The sequence below is a fragment of the Mobula birostris genome, chromosome 24, assembly GCF_030028105.1.
Source record: "Mobula birostris isolate sMobBir1 chromosome 24, sMobBir1.hap1, whole genome shotgun sequence".
NCBI classification, from domain to species: Eukaryota; Metazoa; Chordata; class Chondrichthyes; order Myliobatiformes; family Myliobatidae; genus Mobula; species Mobula birostris.
The window spans coordinates 25,275,914-25,299,671 of record NC_092393.1 but is presented as its reverse complement, the minus strand read 5'-3'; the positions used below and the strand labels follow the sequence as shown (position 1 = coordinate 25,299,671).

The window sequence follows — 23,758 nt, the reverse complement described above, 5'->3', positions numbered from 1 at the left end:
ACATGGAATCCAGGGAACACTGTCTGTATGAATTCAGAATTGGCTTCTCCTCAGAAGGCAAATGGTGCTAGTAGAGAGGCCATAATCTGCCTGGAGGTCAGTGACCAGCGATGTTCCACAGTGACCTGTGCTGGGATCTCTGATCTTTGGGATATTTATAATTTAATGGGATGAGGAAGTGGAAGGGTGTGTTAATAAGTCTGCAGATGACACAAAGGTTGATGGTATTGTGGATAGTGTAGAAGGCTGTTGTAGGTTACAATAGCACATTGGCGGGATACAGAGCTGGGCTGAGAAGTGGCAGATGGAGTACAGCCTGGAAAAGCGTGAAGTGATCTACCTGGTAGGTGAAACTTGAAGGCAGAATAGGTTGAACAAGATAGGGCTTTCCTCTTTGAAGGGAAGGAGAATGAGAGGCAAATTGACAGTTGATAAGACAAAAGGCATGTATCAAATAAGGCATGGCAGCGCCTTTACTTTCTCAGATTCAGCATATCATCTAAAATTTTGACAAACTTCTATAGATGTACGGTGGGGAGTATCCTGACTGAGATGTATTGTGGCCTGATATACAAACACCAATGCCCAAGAATGGAGATCCCACAAAAAGTAGTGGATACAGTCCAGTCCATCACAGCAGAAGTCCTTTCCACTATTCAACACATCTACAAGGAGTCCAGGCACAGGAAAGCAGCTTGCAACTGCAAGATCCTGTTAGACAGTGATAATGTAAGATGCTGCAGGCCTGTTACCCTTGTTTGGTGGCACGACAGGTGGCGGGGAAGCTGCATAGCCTCAGTTGTAGTGAGGACTAAGCCTGAAGCTGTGGGCTTGCTGCTGCAGTCCAGGAAAGGAGAAAGTGAAGATGATGTCGCGAGGCATCTGTGCTAAACTGGGGGCTAGCCTCTCCAGTAGGTGCTGCCTTCTAGTGTTCAATCAGTGAAATGACAGACTGGATTGCAGTGGCTGCGCACAGCCAAGAGCTACACCATCAATTTGTGAGACATGTCACTCAGGGACTTGGGCTACAGATATGTTTTTTTGCATGACTATATTTTTTTGCTCGCTATTCTGATTCATGTGTGGTATATATTTTGCAATTTGACCCCGAAGGAAAGCTGTTTCATTCGGCTTCATTCATGTCTGGTTGAATGATAATTAAACTTCAATTTGATTTGATTTTGAATTTGATCCATCACCAAAGACCTCTGCCATCCAGGCCATGCTTTCTTCTCGCTGCTGTCATCAGGAAGGAGGTACAGGAACTTATGTCCCACACCATGATTCAAGGTTCAAGGTACATTTATTATCAAAGTATGTATACAGCATTCAGCTCTAAGATTCGACAACGAGAAAAGGAAACCATGGAAGCCATTCAAACAAAAACATCAACTCGCCCAAGCGCAAAATACCATTTCACACAAACAGCAACGAGAAAGAATCTGTGAAAACACAGAATATAAAAACATAAAACTGGAAGAGTCCAAGTGAGCTACAGTCCAATCGATAAATTGCAGACCCAGAACTTCAGTACCATCCTCTGACAGCATTGAGGGAGTGAGAGGTCACATGAACACGGGGGCCTTCCCTTTGGACCAGCAAGTGAGAGACTGTCACACACAGCCACCTTCCTCTGGTAGCAGTGAGAGAGAGGCTGGTAGACAGCGTTGAACACTCACTTGCCATCTGCATCTGCCTCGATATTTCAATATTCCTTGATGCTTTAATTGGCGAGATCAGCAAGAAATGGAGTCGATCATGGTTTCTAAGCTCCTCGGCCTCGAGGCCGCCCACCTCCTGGAGTCATCTTGGAGACAGCAAAGCACCCGACCACTTAATCCATCTTCAAACTGTAGGTCACAGGCTCTAACAGGACAAGAAGCACATTTAAAATAAAAAGAAGACGTAACAGCAGTGAAAGAAACAGTTTTGTTGGCTATCTTGAAGCTGTCTCTCAGGGTAGCATTGTTCATCTTTTTTTGTGTTCAGGAACAGTTATTACCATTTAACTATCAGGCTCCTGAACCAGTATGGATAACTTCACTTATCTCAACACTGACATGATTCCTCAATTTATGAACTCACTTTCAAGGACTTGATAACTCATGTTCGCAATATTATTTATTAACTTACTAATTATTTTTTTAAATTTGCACAATTTGTCTTCTATTGCATATTGGAAGTTTGTTAGTCATTGTGCATCATTTTTCATTGATTCTATTATATTTCTTTGTTTCTACTGCAAATGCCCAGAAGAAAATGAATCTGAGATAGTATACAGTGACAAACATACACACACATATATATATATATACACACATACACACACACACACACATATATATATATATATATATATATATAGATAGATAGATATAGATATGATAATAAATTGACTAGAATTTTGAACTTTGACGGCCAGAGACTTTTTCCCAGGACAGGCATGGCTAATACATGGCGACATAATTCTATGGTCGTAAGATGAAAGAATACAAAGGATATCAAAGATAGGTTATTCTCACAAAGAATGGAAAGCTTGTCTTCCCTCATGACTTTTAATCTTATTGCTGTTCTTTCCTTTATTGGTTTTATAGCGAGGTTGAGGGTACTGAAAAACCTATAAAAAAAAGATTTGTCGCCTTCACATACTGCTAACTAACTGACCAGACATCACGCAGTATAGTCTCTTCTGCTTTGTAGTGAATGATGGTTTTGCTTGCTTATGCCCACGGAGCTGAAAGTAAGAAGGATCATAAAAGAAGAAACAGAGGTTAGAGTCAGATGATGGTTTGGCGCAAATACGAGTCTTCCAAACCATTACAAAAATTTATTGGCATTGATGTTCTGGCATCACTTTAACACCCACTGTTTAATTGTGTCAATTAAAGGTTTGTAAATGAATCTTGATTCTTTTTTCCCATTGGTTGCAATAGAACTTTATGAAAAAGATACACAGTCCATAAACAGTAAAAGACTGACAAACAGCAATGTCAAAAGAAGGCAAAATGTGTAAATAAAAATAATGCTAAAAAAACATGAGTTGTAGAGAGTCCTGTAGTTTGTAGATCTACAGGACTGTAGGTCATAGAATCAGTTCAGAGTCGTGGTGAATGAAATTATTAACACCAGTTTAGAAGCCTAACAGTTGTAGGGTAAGATCTATTCCTGACCCTGATGCTATGGGATCCAAACTTTCTGTACATTCTGCAGAATGATAGTAGCAAAAAGAGGGCATGGTCTGGGCGGTGAGGTCTTTTTGATGGATGCTCCTTTCTTGTCAAGACACTCAGTGGAGGGCTTTGCCTGGGGTGCACTGGGGCTGTGAAAAGGAGGAACACTTTTTAGAGTTCTCAAGAAACAGGATTGCTGTTATTTGTTCAACATGGCTGAGATGATGCCCATGTCGGGATAAGCTGCCAGTCCAGAAAAGCACCAACACATTTGTTATATTTTGTAACTCCAAAACGTAAAACTAGTCGAACAAAAAAGACATAGCCAGGAATAATGTGCCTACTCTTAGTTTTACTTTAGTGGGACATGCACTTACGATGTGGTGGTGTAATGTTGTATGCCATTTGTGTACTTTTACATGTAACCTGTAATGAATTATGTAAACAACAAAGAATGCTTCACCAAACAGTATATTTACCATATAACACAAATAATACTGAACTATTAAATACACAATGATCCTTCATGCTTAGCTATAAATTCCAACTCAATATACAATACATCTCAACTTATATACATATATATACAATTATATATTTACAGTATTCTATATAATATAATTACTATATAGATATCTACAACATAGTAAATTTAAACATATCCCGTTCAGGCCGAAAGACTTTATCACTGTGGAAGGTGTCTTAATCTTGTGGGATAATGTCTTTACTGACAGGGGTTGGGTCACTCTGCTTGGCAAATAAACAACCTCAGGTTCTGAGTCCAAACCAGTGGTGGTTGTAGGAGCTGACTGTGAGAACGCAGGAAGTGGTTCTGACAGCTCTGGACACCGTTCTTCCCTAAACATGGACTCTGCTCTCCTCGACTCATTGATGTGTTGTCTCCAGGTGACATCGGACATGATCTCCACAGTGTAGGAGAGTGGTCCATTTCTGTCCTTTATCTTTCCAAGTATCCATTTTTGATCACATCTGTAGTCCCTCACCAGCACTGCTCGTCCAAAAGTGAAACATTGAACCTCCTTGGTTGAGGACCCTTCAGTTTCTCTCAGCTGTTTGTCTGCATACTTCTTCGGAGACTGGATACGAGGAGATCCAAGCGTGAGCACGAGGGATGTTCCAGAAGCAGCATAGCTGTTGAGTTGTCAGGTGTGGAATGTGCTGCATTGTGATATGTAAAGAGGAACTTGGTGAGCTTCTGATACAGTGTTAGCGTAGTGCATTCTGTTGACATTGCTCACAGTGTGTTCTATAGACACTGGCCAAAACATTCTGACAAGCCATATGTAACTGGGTGGTATATCTTATTCCATTAATTTTCAGAAAAAATCTGAAACCGTTCTGCAATTTAGCAGTGGTCCATTGTCACTGACTAAGTGTTTTGGAACGCCAGTCTTTGAGAAGAAGCTTCTTAACACACCAACAGTGTGTGAGGTTGCGGTGGAGGCTCTTGGGAACTCTTCTGGCCATTGTGTACCTGCTTCCACTACTACCAAGTAATTTGTACCCATGAATGTTCCAGCAAAATCCACATGAATCCTGAAATTTTTGTTCTTCGCAGAAGGCCAAGGAAACAGAAGAGTGCCCCAGCGAATGAGTGATAGTTAAAATGTTAGAACCCCAGGTCCCCCCATCTCCGCTCTCCAATGCACAGGCAGCAGGACAGCAATGACCCTCCCCCAGCCCACCCACTTCCGCAAAAAAAAATCAGCATCCTCCACCCACCAAGAATGAATTACCAAAGCCCCAAATCAAGACCATGATCTGCAGTACAACAAAAATTAATCGTTCACACGACAATTCAGCATACCACAGGCTCTCCAATAAAGCAACAGAGAGGTGTCACCCTTTCACAGCGAGAGGGGAGACATAACAAAACAACTCTCTGATTTATGGTGTTAAAAGTCCGTCACGCCGCTTTCTTTTCTGAGTTCTCCGACCAGAGAATTGGCAACAAGCTCTCCCCCACCAACAAAAGAGAAAGAGAGAGCGTGATTCACTGAGAGCAGAGCCTCTAACAGCCAATCCACTGTTCTTGATGTTCCGTTCTCTCCCGCGACACTTCAGTCAGTGCCACCAGCTTAGAATCAACTCGTCAACAGGGCCATGAAACATTAGAACCCTGAAGGCGCTCTCGTCTTCCAGGTCACATTCCTGGGATTTCGAAAAGCAGCTGATCATGATCCCCTGGAAGTGGTTCCCACCATGACAAAGAACTGAAGTCTGAGTGTAACTCCAGGTCAGAGTTTTCAGCAGAACCCTATCCACCCTGCAAAGGCAAAAGAGAGACATCGAAGAGAGAAATTAAGCTGTTTTCATAGATGAACTCAAAGGAGTTGCTATTGTGTGCCATTGTAACTCCAGACAAGCATGCTCACTTTCATTCCTGACTACAACTCAATTTTATCTCTGTCTGCTATATCCATTGATACAGTGATTTCAACTGCTCTTTTAAGTGTGAATTGAGCTTCAGTTAGGAGCTATTTTTGAATGCTTTCTTGTAAGATTCCACAAACTAATCTATCTCTCATCACATCATTAAGTCCATCACTGAACTAGCAATGCTCAATTTCTTCAATTTAACAAAGTAAGCTGAAATGGATTCCCTTTCATTTTGATACAGCTTACGAAACCTAAAGTGATCTGTAACCAACAATGGTTTCAGTTCTAAATGTTCCTGTATTATTTTCATGATATCAACAACATTCATTTCAGCTGGTTTGGTTGGAGCAGTTAAACTTCTGAGCAAACTGTATTCTCTACCACCTATTGCATTCCAGCAAACTGGCACTCATTTCTCATTTGCTATTTCACTTGCTTTAAAATACTGCTCAATTTGCTCAGTACACATCAGCTGGTTATCTGTTGTGTGATTATCACCCGGTACTCACTGTTAATGATTTTGTGAATTTCATCCATTTTCTGCCTTCTGTGAAGAAAAATCATGCTGCACATTTTTTTAACTTGACCATTTCTCTCCTCATGCAAAGAAAACAAGCTGCACTTTTAAAAAAAAACTCTAATGTCGCACTGCACTCCAACAGGAAGGCTCATTTTAAAGTTTACTTGTCGCCATGTTATGTTTTGTAACCCTAAAACATAAAACTATTTCAAAGACAAACAAGGAGCTGGGAATAACATGTCTACTAACACACATAAAAGTTGCTGGTGAACGCAGCAGGCCAGGCGGCATCTCTAGGAAGAGGTACAGTCGACGTTTCAGATGAAGGGTCTCAGACTGAAACGTTGACTGTACCTCTTCCTAGAGATGCTGCCTGGCCTGCTGCATTCACCAGCAACTTTTATGTGTGTTGTTTGAAATTCCAACATCTGCCGATTTCCTCGTGTTTGCGGTTTTAAAATAACATGTCTACTCTTAGTTTTATTTTAGTGAGGCATGCACTCATGATGTGGTTTCGTAATGATATGTACCATTATCATACTTTTACATATAACACATAATGAATTATGTAAACAACAAAGAATGCTTAATCAAACAATATAATTGCAATATTACTGAAATGTTGCTGTAATATTAAATACACACCAACTTTCAGTCATAAGATCAAACAATTGGACAGTGCTCAGATACGAATGAAAAGAGGCAATGTAGCACATTGACTAGTGTTATTCTACGTGTCAGCCGGAAGGCTGATCATTCACTTTAAGGGTTGCTATACCCTGGCAACAATAGGATTATGGATGAAACTAACAGTAGATTTTGCTTCCTCACACTTGTATCACTGTTTACAATGAAGTAAACTAATATTAGTGGAACAGAAATATCTTCTATTGCCTTCAGTACAGAACTCCTGAGATCAAATTTCATCTTTAGTGATGTTTTAGGCATTTAAGTTTACAAAGTTAAAATTGCTGTAACAGGTTTAGGCAGGAATGTTGCTACTGATAATTACATCCATTTTCAAACAATGGCTGCTTATTTCTTCTCCACTATCAGCATCTCTTTAGCTCTGTCTCTTTAGTAGTTTGTAATGTGTATACTTAAGGCTAAATTATCATGTACACAAGAGAGTGTGTGTGTGTGTGTGTGTGTGTGTGTGTGTGTGTGTGGTCTAATGTTTTAATGGGGAACATATCCAGTGCCATTCTTCTCATACCAAAGTCTTGGCTGAACAATCACTACTAGGTAGAAAGGAAAACTGGATGAGAATTTTAACCAAAGATATTCCTTTGTTAAATTTTGAATCATTAAATGCAGAAATCAGGGAGTATGTTTCATGTTTCCTAAATGACTGCGCTGCTGCCTTAGGAAACTATTAACAGCAGAAGAACGTACTGTGAGAGAACGCAGTAACCGCCATGGCAGCATAGTGGTTAGCACAACGCTACTACAGTTCAGAGTTCAGAGTTCAATTCCAGTGCCCTCCTGTAAGGAGTCCCTGCCTATTTTCCCTGTGGAATGCGTGGGTTTTCTCTGCTCCGCCAGTGTCCTCGAGTACTGGATAGCTTAATTGGTCATTGTATATTGGCCCATGTTTAGGGTATGGTTAATTGGGCTTGTCAGGGTTTGCTGGGGTAGCACGGTTCGAAGAGCCAGAAGGGTCTACTCTATGCTGTATCACTAAATAAATAAACAAAAACGGTTTGGTCACTTTGCAGATGGTGAATGATTCTCACTGTTCCAAAATAGGTATTCAAATCATATTGTAAAGGTGGTAATCCAAACAGCAGTTGGGAGGGTTCTGAAAAATCAACCTTAAAACCCAAGTTTCAAGTTCTATTTATGACTCCTGTTTCTTGTCAGGTAAAATGGAGGAGGAATTTGCGGAGGTTTTCTGGTCAGTAAAACAGGAAATACCGTCTGGGAATAAGTTTCTTCCTGTCAGTCTTAAAACATCTTCTGCAGCAATAAGAAGGTTTAATCAGCTGTCAAACTTAATAGATTATGAATGGTTGCAAATGTCTTCAAAAATTTTATGAATTATTGGGAATTGGTTGCTTGAAAATAAATTAACTCATAAAATTATGCATTCAAAAACAGCAGAAAACATTTAATGTAATTAAATACATTTAAATTAACTTAATTCAATGTAAATTATCTGAAACTCTCCCCTCTGCCTAATTGCATCCGTTCACTGGTTTAGGATTCACACTGGAATCAAATAAGTTTTCATGACAGAAGATAAAGCTTTGAGACAAAAAGATAGAAGCAAGAAAATAAAATCAGCAAATTTCCATGAAGTTATAGTACTTTACCGACTCTTACTGAGTGAGTTCATTGTATGTTCAAACTTTTTAATGCTTTGATCTTATTCATTAGCCAAGAACACATTAAAGAAATTCAGGATTTAATTTGCATGGCCACTCTGGAATTCCTTTACTCTGTGAAAGGTTTTATTTATTTTGTGGATGGAAATAAACAAGAAGTAAAACACTCAAATGGCTTTAAAATGCAAATCAGAGAAAGGCTTGTGAGATTGTTGCTGTTTTCTGGGGACAGAAATAGTGGAGACAGAGGTTCTGTGCTCTATTCATGACAGCCAAAGGCCCACATGCTTGAGTGGAAGGAACAAGCACTGGGGATCAGCATGGCAGCAGCAAACTACATGAACTGCATTGTTTGTATTGAGTAGATGCTCTCAGCACGGCGTCAGTTGCTCAAAACATTTGTTCACCTTCCAAAATGGGGGACTACCACAATGCAAACTCATTTCCTAGAGAAAAAGAGGGGTTTATGGTGCATTTAAAATTCTGGATCTGCACCAAATATTTTCCTGAATATGTGAGAAACCTTTGCATCAATCTTTTTAATCCAAAGCTTACTTTCACTGTTTGGTTGGAACCTCTGAATATAAAATTGAGTCTGTAAGTTTTTAGAGAAATTGTTACTTTTCTCCAACACTGCTTTCATATGACCTCAAATGCTGAAGTCATAATGAAACTCTAATCCGTTTATTTTTCAGTTTTTCCATTCCATCCTAAAGTTTGGCAAGGCAGTGCACGTGAAATGCTTAGCTGCTGTTTAATCACGATGGACAAAGCTATATAGATTGATTCCAGATTTAGTTCATGGTTTGTTCCAATCCCAAAATGTGCTGCTTACAAACATGCTCTGTATGCCCACAATTCTGTTGTTAAGTGCAGTAGCACATCACTATTATGTCAAAAATGCTCAACTATACATATTTGACAGCTGACACTCCAATTATTTCTCATGTTACAAGGGCAGGTCAGATAATCTTCAATCAGTATTCAGTGAGGTCTAACTAAATTTATTTTTAAATTACTTTTTTTGATGTCTGCAAAATAAACTCAGTTCTGTTAAGTACCTCAGTCGTATAAATTGAATATTTTTCACATTGTACTGTTCTTTAAAAAATACCCCTTCTTTTCCACCTTCACATTGCACCAAAGTAATAATTATTCAGTTACTGATGATAATGCTTTCCTATTTTTATGGTGCAAATTTTCCAAATAATTATGTGAGTCATTATTGTTGCCAAGCTGGAATGAGGAGGAATTATTTATTTTCCCCACTACATTAGCTGCTGTAAACTGCAATTTTAAATGAAAAATAACACCTCATGTTATAAATATCAGCACTGCAGTCTATTGCTTGTTTGCAGCTGACCTAGTTTATTTGAATTGTTCTTCGCCATTTATTTGCTTCAGGTTATTAATTTTCTTTTTTTATTCAGGCAATCAGTTACATCTGGTATGAACTTATTGATTTTGTACTCGATTTAAGCAGCAAATTCCCTGCTATTCCCTGCTAATCAGAACAAAATTAATGAACATTAAACTGAGCTGAAAGTTCAAATTGAATCAATCTGATATAAAGTGATTTCAATACACCGAAGAAATTCTGAGTTGCCTTCACTCATATTTATTTTGTCCTGCTCAGGGCATTTCTTTTTCAATTGAACATGACATTTAAAATGGTAAAACTGAATTATGCAAGACTTAATGAGGTATGTAATGTTCAGAACTAAACTAAAATACATTTAGGTAGCACCTTATCATGACCTCAGAGTATCTCAAAGGATTACACCTGAAGTTCAGACACTTACCTATCCAGTTACAGCAGCCAGTTTATGCATATTTGGTTAACAATTAATACTGTCTCAGTAAGTAATAGCTTGCACTCCAGTGCTGAACTCTTCATGCTGTCCACTAGTAGAGCATCAGACTTCCCACAGTTTACCAGAATTTGTTTTCTGAACCCATATCATGTCAAATCAAACTCACATTCAATAACTTCATTCATTTCTATGACTGAGAATCTCTGGAGAGGGAAAATTTTTCGGGCAATTTATATTGCTATAGACTAATAAAGTTAATTATGTATTACAATTAAGTAATATCTTCAATTGTATTTTACATTTTCTGGTATTCTTGAATGTTTCCTTGTTTTAATTATTTTTAATAAGTTTTGAATGTAGGGTAACATAATTGGTGGAAACGTACATAATTCATAACCATTGATATTGAGTTTGGGTTTCACTTTAAGAGGCTGATCTGGTGTGATGACATAATTACATAAAGATTTTACTGTGCTTTGTGTTCAGTGTATGGAGTACATTGAATAGGTTGTTATGGCTTTTCTTAAACATAAAACGTCTCCACTGTTTTTATTTGTGAAAACCTACATGAATTTTTTTTAGCAGCTAAAGACATATGTATTCATACTGAGATATGCTAGTTTGAGGGCTGTAAATCCCTGCAACGACCTTCACTGTCCAGTAATGCTTATAGGTGCTGTTTCTTTGTGGATCCGATGGCACGGTGAGTCACAGTACCCAACTGCCCTGAGCTTCCTCCTGCATTGTTCAGAATCAGAATCAGGTTTATTATCACTGGCATGTGTCATGAAATTTGCTGTAGCAATTCAATGCAATACATAATATGGAAGAAGAAAAATAATAAATAATAAATAAATAAATAAATTACGGTATACGTATACTGAATAGATTAAAAATCATGCAAAAACAGAGATAATACATATTTTAAAAAGTGAGGGAGCGTTCTTGGGTTCAATGTCCATTTAAGAATCGGATGGCAGAGGGGAAGAAGCAGTTCCTGAATCATTGAGTGTGTGCCTTCAGGCTTCTGTATCTCCTGCCTGATGGTAACAGTGAGAAAAGGGCATGCCCTGGGTCCAAATTGCAGTTGATGTTCTTGTGGAACTGTAACCTTGGAGGTATTGTGTAGCCACAGCAAATATTGTATTTCCCTTGACCTTTGCACGTTACCACGTTTGCTGAAGATAAAGCTAACAGCAGCACTCTGCGGAGCTTAAACTAAAAAGAAAACCAGAAGCACTGTACTTCAGAACAGCCTCCTTTGGACTATAACCTGTCTCTGACAGGTAAACCTGAACGCAGAGTGGTAATAAAATATATTTTGTAAGCTGTGCAGCGGGTGGGAGATATACAAAAAAAAGCCAGATAGAGAATAAAATCATAAAATCTGAGACCCGAAACACAAGAAATGACAACACAAAATACGTTTTTTTCTATAAAACAGTTTCTTTCTATAAAAATATTCTAAAGAAGAGACGCAATAATAATTTGTTAATGTGGTCATGTAAAGAGTATGTTGGATTTAGCAGTGGGAGTGATACAGTAATAAGGAAGATATACATTAAACTTTCTTTTAATTACCCAAGGCACAGAATAGGAAAGTGGGGGAGGTAAGGAAAAAGTAAAAGGGAAGAAGAGTGCAGGAGAGATTACGGAAGTCTCCTGAGAAAAAAAGAAGTTTAGAAAGGGATAAGAACTTAACTTCCAGTAACATGGAAACAAAATTGAAAAGGATACTGAATACAGGACTGAAGATGTATACAGCATGCAATCAAATATGACAAGATAAAGCAGAAGATCGTGGAGCACAGTTATAAATTGGCAGGTATGATGTTCTGGGCTTCACTGAGTTGTAGCTGAAAGAAGGTCACAGCTGAAAGCTTAACATCCAAGGATACACATCATATAAAATGGACAGACAGGTGGCCAGAGGGACTTGGGTGGCTTTGTTGGTAAAAAATCAAATCAAATCATTAGGAAGGTTTGCAAGAGTAAAGAGACCCAGACAGAACTTAAAAGCAGGCCTCCAAAAAGTAGTCAGGATATGAGGTACAAATTACAACAGGAGATTGAAAAGGCATGTATGTGTTGTTCAGAAACAGAAAAGGAATGCAAAAAGGGCAAAGTTACGATGGTCATGGTAGATTTCAATATGTAGGTAGATTAGGAAAATTAGGTTTGTGCTGGGTCCCAAAAGAAGGAATTTGTGGAGTGCCTACAAAACGGCTTTTTAGATCAGCTTGCAGGTGAGCCCATGAGGGAAAAAGCAATTCTGGATTGGGTGTAATAACCAGATTTAATTAGGAAGTTTAAGATAAAGGAGCCCTTAAGAGACTTGGCCATAATATGATGGAATTCAACCTCTAGTTTGAGAGGGAGAAAATCAGAGTATTGGTGTTACATTTGTGTAAAGGGAACTACAGAGGCATGAGAGAGGACCTGGCAAAAGTTGATTGGAAGGGGAAACTAGCAGGGATGACTGGCGGAGGTATGGTTCATCACAAAAAAGAAGAAGCATTCTAAAGGCTATCATGAGGCAACTATGCTTGACAAGAGAAGTCAAGTACAGCATAAAAGCAAAAGAGACCACACAACGATAGTAAAAGTTAGTTGGAAACTAGAGGATTGGGATGCTTTTGAAAAACAACAGAAGGTAAGTAAAAAAAAACAAGAAGGAGAGAAAAGATGGATTAAGGTAAGTTAGCCAATAATATTAAAGAATATGCAGAAAGATTTTTCAGAATGTATATAACATAAAAGAGAGGCAAGAGTGGACATTCACCCGCTGGTAAAATGATGCTAGTGATGTAGTAATGGGGGGAAGGGGAGTTGTGCAAAGAAATGTCAGACAAACTCAATAAGTATTTTGTGTCAGCATTCACTGTGGAAGACACCAGCAGTTGTCAGAAATTTGAGAGTGTCGGGGGGCATAAGGAGAGTAGGATAAGGTGTTTGGGAAGCTAAAATGTCTGAAGGCAGAAAAGCTAAAGGATAAGGTGTTTGGGAAGCTAAAATGTCTGAAAGCAGAAAAGTCACCTGGACCGGATAGACTACAACCCAAGGTTCTAAAAGAGATAGCTGAAGAGATTTTGAGGCATTGGTAGTGATCTTTAAAGAATCACTAGATTCTGGAATGGTTCCAGAGGAATGGAAAATTACAAATATCACTCCACCTTTTAAGAATGGACGGAGGCAAAAGACAGGGAATTAAAGGCCAGTTAGCCTGACTTCAGTGGTTGGGAAGATGTTGGAGTTCATTACCAAGGATGAGGTTTTGGGGCACATGGAGGCATAGGATAAAATAGGCCAAAGTTATCATTGTTTCCTAAAGAGGAAATCATGCCTGACGGATCTGTTGGAATTATTTGAGGAATAAGAGGCAGGATAGACAAAGGAGAGCCAGTGGATATTGTTTACTTCAAATTGCAAAAGGCCTTTGACAAGGTGAACCACAGAAGCCTGCTGAAAAAGGTAAGACCCCATGGTATTACAGGAAAGATATTAGCATGGCGAAAACATTGGCTGACTGGCAGGAGGCAGAGGATGGGAATAAAAGGGGCCTGTTCTGATTTGTTGCTGGTGACTAGTGGTGTTCCACTGGCATTGGTGTTTGAGGCGCTGCTTTTCACATTATATGTCAATTATCTGGATGGTAGAATTGATGGTTTTGGGCCAAGTTTGTAGATGATAAGTGGAGGGACAAGCTGTTTTGAGGAAGCAGAAGAACTTTGACAGATTAGGAGAATTGTCAAAGGCATGGCAGATGGAATACAGTGCAGTGAAGTGGGTGCGCATGCACTTTAGTAGCAGGAAAAAGGTGTAGACTATTTTCTAAATAGGTAGCGAATTCAGAAATTGGAGGTGTAAATAGACTTGGGAGTCCTCATGCAATATTCCCTAGAGGTTAACTTATAGGTTGAATTGGTAGTAAGGAAGGCAAATGCAGTGGTAGCATTCATTTCAAGAGGACCAGAACACAAAAATGAAGATGTAGTACTGAGGTTTATAAAGCAATGGTCAGATTGCACTTGGAGTATTGTGAGCAGTTTTGGGTCCCATATCTATGAAATTATGCCCTGGCGTTAAAAGAGATTCACAAGAATGATCCTGGGAATGCAAGGGTTAACCTATGAGGAACATTTGCTGGCTCTGGGTTTGTACTCACTGGAGTTTGCACTAATGAGCGGATATTATGGAAAGGCCTAGAACGAGTGGATGTGGAGCAGACTTTTCCAACAGTGGGAGCGTCTACGGCCAGAGGGCGCAGACTCAGACTACAAGCAAGTTCCTTTAGAACAGTGATGAGGAGGAATTTATATAGCCAGAGGGTGGGGAATCTGTGAAATTCATTGCCACAGACATCTGCAGAGGCCAAGTTGTTGGGCATGTTTAAAGCAGAGGTTGGTAGGTTCTTGATTAGTAAGGGCGTAAAAGGTTATGGGGAGAAGGCAGGAGAATAGGATTGAGAGGGATAATAAATCAGCCATGACCAAATGACAGAGCAGACTCAAAGGGCCAAATGGCCTAATTCTGCACCTATGTTTATGGTCTTATGGGTGGGTGAGGGTAGGTTGGGCATTCATGCTTGATTTCCATAACAAATAACTTTATCTATACGTAGAGTACAGTGGAACAAAATCAAAAGCTCCATTCTTGCCACTTTGGACACTCACCAACATGCTTACCCACAGAACCACTCTACAACTGATGCCATAGCATCTGCCATGCACCTGGCTCTGACACACCAAGAAAACAAGGACGCGAATGTCAGAATGTTCTTTCTGGATTTTTGTTTGGCACTGTGCAGCTGGGTATTGGACTCCTTAACCAACAGACCTCAGATTGCCAGGATGCACCTCGCCTCCCCACCAGACTCAAAGCAGTTACTTTCCCCAAGCAGTAAGGCTGATCAGCACCTCCACTCACAAATCAACCTCACCACCACTACTTCCTCATTTCCTGCCACTTTCCTGTTCCTAACATCATAACATCAGTCTATGTGTACAATCTATCTTATATACTTATATTTATTGTGTTTTTATATTATTATTGTGTTCTTTATCTTACTGTATATTTTTGTGCTCTTTCTGAACCAGAGAGAGAACAATTACTTTGTTCTATTTTACATGTGTATACTGGAAATGTACATGAGGCAATCTTGAATCTTGGTGTACCACTTAACTGAAAAGCTGCGATAGTGCAAGAGAAGTTATGGAGCGTTTTGAGAATGTTGTCAGGGCTAAGGAGTTATCATGATGCGAGGAGACTTATGAGACTGGGGTTGTATTATTTCTGAACAATTGAAACAGAATATGATTTATTTGCGTTGTGTATACTTCTGAGAGGCCTGGAAAGATAAGACAGCAAAGAACAAGCAAAACATACAAAATGCTGGTGAAACACAGCAGGCCAGGCAGCATCTATAGGAAGAGGTACAATTGACGGTTCGGGCCGCGACCCTTTCTTAGGACACTTTACATTGTTCTTTACAGCAAAGAACCTGTGCTGTAAAGGTTAATAACTAAGGGATGTAGATTTAATTAATTGATGCTTTGTAATTATAGGCAGTTGTCTTTTTTTTTCACTCAGAGTAACGTAATATGGAATTTGCTCTCTGAATTGATGATGCTGGGAAAAGCCAACATTATATTTAAAAGTTATCTGGATTAGCTCTTGAATAACCACAGCCCAAAAGGCCCAGGATAGGGAGTAACCTCAATTGCTCTCCTTTTGGCTGTCATGGATCTGATGGACCAAATGGTCATCCGCTGTTCCAACTATGATGCAGCACAGTCACATAACGGTTAATATAATGCTATTATTGCACCAATGAAGGGTGTTGAATTTCGCCCCTGTCTGAAGGAGCTCGGTGACATATGCGGGCTACCACCAGCACATCCTCAGGTGATGGTGGCTATTGACGCAAAGCACGTTTCGATATTTCAATGTACTTGTGATAAATAAGGTAAATCTAATCCAAACATGTCATGTCATACTATTGTACCATGATTCTATGTTAGAGACAAGGGGAAATGCAAACTAATAGAAACATTACAAACAAAGAATAACGAAAAGAAATTTAGCAGCAAAAAGTAAAGAGGGAGTTAAAGGAAGAGGCAATTTTGAACACTTCCTTCCAACACATCCAACAAAAAAGAGCAATAGTTAAAAATAGAAGAGACTTATCATAAAAGAGAGGGGGAAAAAAGTAAAGAAAAATATCCTGAGTGGCACTTCCAGTTTCAGTGGTTTTGAATTGCTTGGAGCTGAAACTCTCAGATACAAACATTCAGGCAGTCTATTGTTGGCTCTGTTGCTTACCGCTATGAATATTCAACAGTCTTCTCCATGTATTAATGAGAAGCTGAAAGAATGTTTTCACGCACTTTGAAGAAAAGAAATTAATATATGTAAATACTTATTCATTAAGGAAAATGACAGATTGTTTAATCTAAAATTGCAAACATACCATGGCAGTTTGCAGTTCTGATTCTATAGCATTCCATATTCTCTGAATTTAAAATAAGTCTTTGCTCCAGCTGTTTAGAAATTAAAATAACTTTCACTTTTATGCAGGAACATCACTACTTTACTATGGAGGTACATTTCAAGAAAGCTTGAAAAAGATCATTTGTGGACAATAACAAGGACCTTTTCTTCCCCAGAGAACTGACTTAACTATTCAGTTTGCACACACTTAGCCCCATACATTATTCTGCATGAATTCACACTGTGTAAAGTGGTGGAAAGAATCTCCATCCCATTCAGAATATAGGGGAGAGCTCTTCCGATGTTAGAAAGCTACAGCCACAGCTCAACTGTGTTTCTAGCCCTCAATGGGCAGCGGGGAATGCATTGGCTTATTACCAACCTCTGAGGTGGTACAAAATGTTGTTATGGGCATTATTCCTAAATACCTAAAAAAATATGTGTGTCTGTTTGTAACGATTATAAAACTTGCATGCTGCCAAGACCGTTTCACCCAACCACAACAACTCTTGTGTGAGTCTCAGTTCTGAACAATAACAAAAAACTAAAACTGTCTCTAAGTTTGTTAAAGTTGGGAACTAATTGCTAAAATTTCGAGTATGATATATAGACCATTAGTAAGCAAGAATGGTCAGTAACCACCCTTCAAAACTGTTGGCCCTGATTCACCAAATTAACACAAGAATGTCTAGGTTTTTACAAAAAAACATAAATGCACGCACACATAACACATTACTTTTATATCTACTAGTTCACCTCTGTGCCGTGTTCATGGTCTGCATGATGACATGATCACTGACCTGAGCAGATCTAAGTGTGAGTACTAATTTAAAATCTACTCACTTAGACTGCTAAGATCACTGGCCACACAATGGGATACAAACGTATCCTGGATGAGCCCGAAAATGTTGTAGCTGTGGGCAATGTCACCGGAGAGATGCTGAAGCTAGTGGATATAGAAGTGATAATTCAGCAAAATGAGCAGCTATTCAAAATACCCTTGGAAGAAGAAGCCTCCCTGACCCAATGTTGCGTGATATTTTTATATTCTGAAGATAAAGGCAAAAGTAGGACAAATCTATAGTTGCAATGTATCTACAAAGCTTCCTTTGAATTACATATAATTTTCAACCACCTCCTTCTTCACACCCATACGCCAGACATCCAAAATGAATGTTAATTCCCACTGACTCTCTACCTGCATTCACCCCTATGCAGACATCTCAGGTGATCAAACCTAGGCTGCAGCTCCAGGAAGGCTATTGTTCAATCTACAATCCATGTTCAAATTTGAAGATTGGTTGCTGTTGAAATTAATATTTGCTATATACCCTAACTCCAGAATACTCCCTAACATTACCTACATATTGAAATCCCCCATGACTATCACAACATTGCCCTTTTGACATGCCTTTTCTATCTACTCTTGTAACTTGTGGCCCACATCTTTGCTACTGTATATAAGTCTTTTTACTCTTACAGTTTCTTAGCTCTACCCACAAGGATTCTACGCCTTTTGATCCTATGTCATCTCTTTGGAAGGACTTGATTTAATTTTTTACCAACAGATCCACTCCATCCTCTCTGCCTACCTGCCTGTCTTTTTGATACAATGTCTATTGTTGGATGTTACACTCCAAGCTATAATCTTCTTTCAGTCAATGCTCAGTGATGCCCACATCATACCTGCCTATCTCTGACTGTGCTACATTTTCATCTACCTTCTTCCATGTACTACGTGCATTCAAGTATAACAATTTCAGTCCTATATTCATCAACCGTTACAATTTTGTCCTCCCTATTGCATTGCTACTTATCCCGTTGACTGCAATTTTGCCCTATCATGAGCTTGTCCTTGCTAACAGTCTCACTACACACTGCTTCTGTTTGTAAACTAACTGCCCCATCCTCAGCACCCTCACTTCAGTTTCCATCCAGCTGCCAAATTAGTTCAAACCCTCCTGAACAGCTCTAGCGAACCTGCCTGCAAGGATATTGGTCCCTCTTGGGTTCAGAGTGGGACATGTTCCTTCTGTACATGTTGCACCATCCCCAGAAGAGATCCCAATGATCCAGAAATCTGAACCCCGCCACCTTCACCAGTTCCTCAGTCACACATTTATCTGCCAAATGTTCTGACTCTTACCCTCATGGGTGTGTGGCATGGGCAGCAATCCCAAGACGATGACCCTGGTGGTTTTGTTTTTCAGCTTTTGCCTAGCTCCCTAAAATCTCTCTTCAGGACCTCTTTCCTTTTCCTACCTGTGTTATTGGTGCCAGATTTCTATTCCCAATGAAGCAGAGGAGGCTACCTCAGTAAATATTTTTATGACAAGGTTGGATAGATTTTTGCATTTCAGGGGAGTTAAGTGCTATGAGGAAAAGGCAGGTAGATGAAGATGAGTCCATGGTCAGATCAGCCATGATCTTATTGAATGACACAGCAGGTTCGACGGGCCAGACGGCCTACTCCTGTTCCTATTTCTTATGTCCTTAATATGTTCCAAGATTTCTGGGGCTTTTACTGAGTCTTCCAGCTATTCCACTATTCACCTATGAATGTTCAAGAAGATGATTTGTTAAACATCTTCTTTTGACTATAAGGAAACTCTCTTTGAATAGAGATGCTGTGAGCATTGCAGATATTAACTATCTCCAATCACGGTCAAATGTGGAGGCAACTGAGAAGCAGTTACATTGGAGGGTATGAGATGCCTGCATAAAGGTAGATTCAGAGGATGTCACGGCACACTTTCAAAGTACACAGATTTATTGCTTGGCCAATATTTAATTCTCTATCACAAAAAAGCAACATTATTTAATCAAAATCACAATGGTATTTTTGGAATTTACTAGGTGTGAATGATGGTCCCATTTCTAACATTAAAACGGGGAGGATACTTCAGAATATTTAACAAGCTATAACTTACTACGGGGTATGTAGAAAATGCTGCATAAATATGGATTGTTTTTGCAAATGCCATTCATTTTTGCTCAAGATACAGTACTGTACAAAAGTCTTACACAGAGATATATATAGCCAGGGTGCCTAAGACTTTTGAATGATATGATATTTGTCAATGTGGAGGGGGGGGAGCAAGTTTATAAATCTGGCAGGAGCAAAGGATGTTGGGAATGGCGAGGGTGTAGCACCGTGAAAGGGCTGTGGGGCAGGTGGCCCAAGAAGTGTCAGATGCCGGGGGGGGCGGGGGGGTTGGGGGGAGGGGTTGGTGGTGGTGGTGATGCGGGTGCAGACACACCCAATCCTGAGACATCAGGGATGGTCATTTTTTTCCAAACAATTGTTTATTGATCATCACAGAATGTTCCGGTGGGTGCTTTCCATTCCCTACCCTCTGCCTTCTCCTTTTCCCAACCATGATTCCCTTCTCCCTGCTCCTTTCCCACTCTCAGTCCACAATGGAGACATGTATTGGGTTTATCAGTATAAACTTTGTTTTTTTTTGTGTGGCTGCAGTACAGTGCAATACATAAAATTACTAGAGTACACTGAAAAAGTCTTGAGCACCCTAGTTATAAGTGCCTATAAAAAGTACTCACACACCTTGGAAATTTTCATGTTTTATTGTTTTAAAACATTGAATCACACTGGATTTAAAATAGCTTTTGTGACACTGATCAACAGAAAAAGACACTTCTGTGTCAAAGTGAAAACACTCTATAAAGTGGTCTACATTAATTACAAATATAAAACACAAAACAATTGATTGCATAAGTATTCACCCTCCTTTAATATGACATACCAAATCATCACCAGTGCAGCCAATTAATTGTAGAAGTCACATAATTAGTTAAATGGAGATCACTTGTGGGCAGTCATGGTATTTCAATTGATTGTACTAAAAATATGCCTGTATCTGGAAGGTCCAATTACTGGTGAGTCAGTATCCTGACAAAAACTATACCATGAAGACAAAAGAACACTTCAAGCAATTCTGCAAATAAATTGTTGAAAAGCACAGGTCAGGAGATGGATACAAGAAAATTTCCAAGTCACTGAATATCCCTTGGAGTACAGTCAAGTCAATCATCAAGAAATGGAAAGAATATAGCACAGCTGTAAATCTGCCTAGAACAGGCCATCCTCAAAAACTGAGTGACCGTGCAAGAAGGAGACTAGTGAGGGAGGTCACCAAGAGACCTATGACAGATCTGGAGGAATTACAAGCTTCAGTGGCTGAGATGGGAGAGACTGCACATACAACAACTGTTGACCGGGTGCTTCACTAGTCACAGCTTTATAGGAGAACAGCAAAAAGAAAGCCACTTTTGAAAAAAAAAACTCATGAAATCTCAGCAAGATTTTGCCAGAAGGCACATGGAAGACTCTGAAGTCAGCTGGAAGAAGATTATATGGTCTGATGAAACCAAAATCAAGCTTTTTGGCCATCAGACTAACCACTATGTTTGGCGCAAGCCAAACACTGCACATCTTCCCTGCTGTGAAGCTACAGTGGCTGCATTATGCTGTGGCGATGTTTCACTGCAACCAGCCCTGGAAGGCCCTGAAGGTAGAGGTTAAAATGAACGCAGAAAATACAGGGAAATCCTGGAGGAAAACCAGATGCAGTCCGCAAGAGAACTGCAACTTGGAAGAAGATTTGTTTTCCAGCAAGATAATGACCCCAAGCATAAAGCCAAAGCTACACAGGAAAGGCTCAAAAACAACAAAGTTAATGTCCTGGAGTGGCCAAGTCAGAGTCCAGACCTCAATCCAATTGAGAATTAGTGGATGGACTTGAACAGGGCTGTTCACTCATGATCCCCATGCAATCTGACAGAGCTTGAGCAGTTTTGTAAAGAAGAATGGGGAAAAATTGAAGAGTCCAGATGTGCAAAGCTGATAGAGACCTATCCACACAGACTCAAGGCTGTAATTGCTGCCAAAGGTGCATTTATTAAATACTGACTTGAAGAGGATGAATACTTACGCAATCAATATTTTGTGTTTTATATTTGTGATTAAGTTAGATCACTTTGTAGAGATCTGTTTTCACTTTGACACGAAAGACTATTTTTCTGTTGATCAGTGTCAAAATAGCCAAATTAAATCCACTGTGATTCAATGTTGTAAAGCAATAAAACATGAAAACTTCCAAGGGGGATGAAGACTTTTGCACAATAATCTATGATAACTAATCAAAATAATCCCCAAGGTGACTCCTGGTAATGTTGAATTATTTCACGATGCAGCCATTGTTCAGACAGAATATTCAGCAGTCAAAGTATATTTTCTGGATTCCATTTGGAGCAATTGAGTGATTGACAACAATCTCTTTTGAAATATTGATCAAGGAAGGAATATTAGACAAGTGCCCAGAACTCCCTTTTACTTGGTGCTATGAATTTTTAAACAGGAAAATAGAGCACAATTACATACCTCATCCAGATTACACAAAGCACAGAACTGGAAGCAGAATCCTCTACTCTCTGACATAGAGATGTAGTCAGGTTGACAAGTTACAGTCAATTAAGCCTATATATATTAGAATCAAATCCACCATTACAGTCTGGGGAAAAAAATGAATTGCAAAATATTACTAATTTTAGTAGGTTGACACACAATTTTCTCAGATGTATGACACAATGTACAATACATTGAAAGAACAAATCAGTTATGATAGAAAGTAGCATTACCAATTTAAAACAATAAATCCAGCCAGCAGATGGAGTTAGAATGTTTATTTTAATATAGTCCAGATAATTTACAATTAATTGTCTGATATGTTTATAGTGAATCTTTTTTAAGGTTGGAACGAGAGGACGGTAAATTAGTGTCTGTGTAATGCTGTCCTAACACTGCCAAACTAGACATCAACACTCACTTTTGTGATGCCACACTTAGAATATTGTGTACAGTTTGGTCATCCTGTTATAAGAACATCATTGTCAAGCTGGAGAGGGTGGAGAAGAGATTTATGAGGAAGCTGCCTGGAATTATAGGGGGAGGTTGACCACACTGGAACTTTATTCTTTGGAATTTATAAAATCATGAGGGGAATGGATTACGTAGACGATGATAGCATTTTCCCCAGGATTAGGGAGACCAAAATTGAAGGGCACATCTACAAGAGAAGAGAAGAAATGAAAGGCAATTTCTTTCCACAGAGGGGAGTGAGGACCTGGAATAAGCTGTTAGAGGAAGCAGTCGAGGCAGTACCATTGCAACATTTGAGAGGCATTTGGCTATTTACATGGAAGGGAGGGGCTTGAAGGATTATAGGCCAATGTGGGCAATTTGGGACTAGTAGGGAGGATGCTGTGGTTGGCCTGCACTAGTTGGGCTGACGGGCCTGTTTTGCGCTGTATTAATTTGAAACTAAAAGCATGAATTTAAATCAAAATGAGAACTCTGTGTTTAGCAACAGGGAGAACCTCCCATACCTGTGTTTGATAAGTTCTCCCAGCTAGCCTGACAAATGATCTTGCTGGCCAATGACGAAAAACTGCTCATAGATCATGAACCCTTCATCTTGCAGAAACTTACAAAGACCTTTAACTTTGTGAGCTAACGAGTCACTGAAAAGTCTCCGCCTGATCACCCAGATTCGGGAGCTATCATCTGATCCCTGCCTCCTGAATGTTTAGCATAGGCACAAGAGAAGAACCCTTCTATGATGGAAGATCAATCGTCACCTGAATCCATCTTTGCCATTTATATCCTCCATAACCTGGCAACAGCAGAGCCAGAAGAGCAAGAGAAAGGAGAAGAAAGTTGAGTTGAAGGAGGAGGAGGAGGAGGAAAAAGAAAGGGAAGGAAGGATGGAATCAGAGGAGCCACTTTCTGAGGCGCCAATCAGGGATCAATTAATCACACTGTAATTTCTTTGATCATAATCCCAATTCCCTATTCACTCTAGTCCATCTTGCTTTCCCTCTCTCCCTGCTGAATGAAAGACAATCAGATAAATGTTTCTACCATATTCATACATACAACCATGCCAAAACGTACAAGTGCTAACTGAAGAAATCTATGTCTTCATTTTATTAATCTCTTTATTCAACAATCTCTTCATT

At 39.4% G+C, this 23,758-nt stretch overlaps 1 long non-coding RNA gene across 1 annotated transcript; it reads right to left on the bottom strand.

The window, feature by feature from the left end:
• Positions 1 to 1,306: 1,306 nt before the first annotated feature.
• On the bottom strand, positions 1,307 to 22,186 carry LOC140187328 (uncharacterized). The gene is made up of 3 exons (XR_011883067.1): positions 22,122 to 22,186; positions 16,553 to 16,616; positions 1,307 to 1,866 (listed from the first exon to the last, which is right to left on the bottom strand). It is a non-coding gene; the product is annotated as an uncharacterized lncRNA (long non-coding RNA).
• Between the last annotated feature and the right edge of the window lie 1,572 nt (positions 22,187 to 23,758).